This window comes from Haliaeetus leucocephalus, unplaced genomic scaffold, assembly GCF_000737465.1.
Source record: "Haliaeetus leucocephalus isolate CR32 unplaced genomic scaffold, Haliaeetus_leucocephalus-4.0 Scaffold284, whole genome shotgun sequence".
NCBI classification, from domain to species: Eukaryota; Metazoa; Chordata; class Aves; order Accipitriformes; family Accipitridae; genus Haliaeetus; species Haliaeetus leucocephalus.
Genome location: NW_010972720.1, coordinates 3,729,896 through 3,733,919, shown reverse-complemented (window position 1 = coordinate 3,733,919; position 4,024 = coordinate 3,729,896).

Sequence of the window (4,024 nt, the reverse complement as noted above, 5' to 3'; positions counted from 1 at the left end):
TAGGTAGAAATGAAGAATACTAGGCTCTTTAAGAAGCAGGGTGGAGGTACTTCAGTCATTCCACGCCCCATTCTACATAGCTCTGTTCATTCTATCTTCTCTAATGTGTGCTGCTCTTCCTTAGTGACTCTCACAGCCACACTAAATCCCAAGTCTGCATTTGTCTTCTCTAGAGCTGCCCTGTATCTGTGCAGGCACTGGTGGATGCCAAGAGATAGAGTCCTCTGAATGTACTTACATGTGGGTCTTACTGATGTGAAAGGGGCATGGACTGCAGGTTGTTTTGCACGTCTCTCAAAAGTAGAAGATGCAGGTCTAGAACCAGTGTGTCCAGAAAGCTCCAGTTTTAAGTCCAGGCTGTTCAGCTTAGAATCATAGAATCTTTAGGTTGGAAAAGACCCTTAAGATCATCGCGTCCAACCGTCACCCTAACACTACCAAGTCCACCACTAAACCATGCCCCTAAGTGCCACGTCAATTAGTTCACTGCTGTCTGTTCAGGGGACTGTATTTCAAAGAAACATCTTGAGATTTAAATCAGATTTAAGTCAGTTGTTCAGCCATAGGCCAGGCCACACTTGCAAAAGGATTTGGATTCCTACCTCCTATTGTGTCTGTAGTTTCACATAGTTGGTAGTTTGGGAACCTAAGCATGACTTGGGAGCTTAAAATAGTTTTGTGGATCTAGGCTAGCTCCATGACTCTGCTGCAAACTACCATGTATTTGAAATGTTACATGGTACTCCCTCAAAATATAAATCTGTAAATATAAACTTTGTTTTTTCACACTACATCTCTGGTAATTTTGCTTACAGAGGAGTCAGACATGATAAATTAGTCCTGTTATGTGAAGCAACATAAGCATGCAAATCCTGGGTGTTTTCTCGTGAGTTGTCAGTACAAGAGTTAATCCAGCAATACACTATCTATTAGTCTGAAAACAGATTTCACAAAAACAAGCTAATGGGGTAATTCCAGTAGAATAAGAGACACCCCTACATTTGTACTGCTTGTGACTATGAGTTTGAATCTCCAGCTGAAATATAGTCAGCTAGAGCCAGGTACCATACGGTTATCTGTACCATAGCTCAGCAGATAGCCCCCAAGCTACACAGCTGTCCTTCATATACATGAACACAAAGAACACATGGTAGAATATACAATACAACAAATATGTTCAGATAAATAGGGGGAAAGCTGTTAACATAGTTCCTTTCAATAAGAAATGTGTAGTGTTTATGCACATATGTACTTTAAGTGAAAATACTGGCAGATTCTCTTTACACCCAAACCACACAAAATCTGAAGCAAAATTCTGCTGTTGTTTCAATCTACACAGTCTCCTTTGCATTCTGTGGTGTTGCACTTGTGTGACCAGGAAAGGCTGAGATTATTATACTCAAATAATCAGACTAAATCCTCACAAAGTAAGTAAATTCAGACTTACACCTGCTGCTTAACCGTTGGCTTGCCCCCTTGTCTCCAGGCATCATATACTATGATTCAATCAGTAGAGAAGGTCAATTTCTGGCACAAAAATGTACTTCAAAATGTAGTGGTCGCTCACAACTTTGTATTTCTGTGCTTTGTATCTCAGCCATTTCATCTTAAAATGTAGTTGGCAAAATGCTATCAAGAGGGTTTTTGTTCAAGATTCTAGTTTGTCAGTCTGAAGCCAAAAAAAGATGTATTTCCCACTTAATAACCCCTGTGGTTAGTATCAGAGTCCAGTGGAACTTGCAAAGGACAGTAATTGAATGGTTGGTACATTGCTGAAACAGATTCTTAAAACGACTTTGACCCTATTTGTACATTTCTTCAGTGGTTTAGAAACACTGCAGAGCTGTGGATACATCCAGTTCAGACATCATGGAGTAGGAACTAGCTCTTTACCACTTCTTAGCCCCATTCTTAAAATCTGTCTTCAAAGTTTTTCAACCATCTTTACACTGAACACTATGGGACTGTGATACCTCAGCAAGCTTTATGTGGATGAACTTGAGTACGAGGCACAGAATCCGGTATAAAACAAGGGGCTTGGTTTGTACAAACTATACATGGAAAAATGCAGAATGGCATTAGTGTGTCCTAACAAAGACTACAGAGAAAACAACTTGGGCAGAGCACAATGAACAGACATCACACAACTTTCTTTTCAAAGCTGGGGCTTACACATTGTGAATTACCTCCCAAAACAATTATTTATTTCTTTGGGGTGTTCTAACCATGAAAACATCACAGTGGTGCATGTGTTGATTTGCCCTCTAGTCTTAGATAATCCTAACTCAGTGAGGATCCTGTTTAAAAATTTTGGTAGGCGTACCAAAACCACATTAAATAGATGTAGTCATTGTAAGTTGCCATATTTCTAAAATAATATTTGTATAATACAAGTTTCTGGTTGCCTTCCTTTCAACACTGAAAACTTTAAGTATGCTCATTTAACAATGTCAAGATAACTTTCAGACTTGGGGGAAGCAAACAGTAACTTGCTGTATTTGTCCAACAACTTTATTATTGCCATGGATCACATTTATGAAGACATCATAAAGTTACAAGGAGTTGCAATAAAAAAAGCAGTTCCAACAATGTAAAGTGGTCTATTACATGTTCCATGTGACAACTTTATTACTGCAGTGGACCACTACAGCAATTACAAATAGGAAATATATTACACACAACTTGTTTTGAGACAGACTGATACAATAGGCCAAAATAATACTGTAAGAACATATTATTCTGTGACATGTAATAATTATTTTGAGGTTACAAAGAAAGTAAGCTACTGTAACTTAGCAATCTGATAAAAAAAGTGGTAACAAAAGCAAATTTAGCAATGGACACATGATTATTTATCATTTAGTTATTATTGATGGCTGATTGGTTATTCTAGTTAGCAACGGTATTTTTTCTCATTTTATATATTAATGCTCATTAACGTATTGTCAAGGATCAAGGAGTGCTAAGCTAGGACACACTGGCACTATACGCTGTACAAATTTAAAATGAAATGGCAACCCACACCCAAAAGACCTTACAGTACATGAGAACACTTAACACATGGAAAAAGATTGTTGGGGAAGACGTGAAAACACGAGAACAGTACGGGAAGCAGAGGTCTGGATAATCATGTGATTTAAACATTACACATTTTGACAGACCTCACACTGGTGCTAAGTTTTATGGAGGATTCAGGTGAGGATAACTAAGTAGCTTTGAAAATGTTTATAGATAGCTCTTCTCAAGCATGAAAGAGGGCATAAGGGTCTTTCCTAGAAGATTTAAGAGGTAGATAATGGAGATATTCACCATGAATAAATCCTTTCATCCTTTCCAGTGCCATTCAGTGAATGAGAGAACATATGTATTGTAAGAAGCCATGAAAGGGATCGAAAGAGAAAAAAAAGAATTTTGAAAACTGAGAGTACAGTGCTTCCACAAATCTACTTGAAACAGAAAAGCCACAATACAGGGTCATTTAAAAATATATTTTAATTAGAAGCATGATGGATTCAGAATCCTAGGTGTCAAAAATATTTCACACTTAAGTAAGTTTCCATAGCAAATGCTAATCAAACAGTTCATTATTTTTATTAAGAAAATTACTCTCAGATTTGCTTTTCATCTGTTTGTGTATGTTAATATTAGAAAGTGTAAGTAAAATCAAGATAAAAATGTAAACAAATTACAGATATAACTACAATATTTAATTAGATTTCAAAACACACTTACAGAAAATTTGAGACAGCAAAAAGGAGCTAGGCATGCATTTTTGAACAGATGGTGCTAGATAAGGTCACACAGATATAATTGAGGTCAGAATTTGGCCGCTGTAGGAGCAGACACTCTCAGTGAAAGAGGTGAATTTCCTCCTGTGTTTTTCATTAATTACTCAGTGCCATTCAGTCACAGTGTTGTCTGTTGTAGATCCTCTCAGTAATTCCTTGTCCATGCAAGTCTCTCTAGAATATTCTTTCAATATTATGCATTTTAAAAAAAAAATTCTGTTTGTGGAAACATTGAT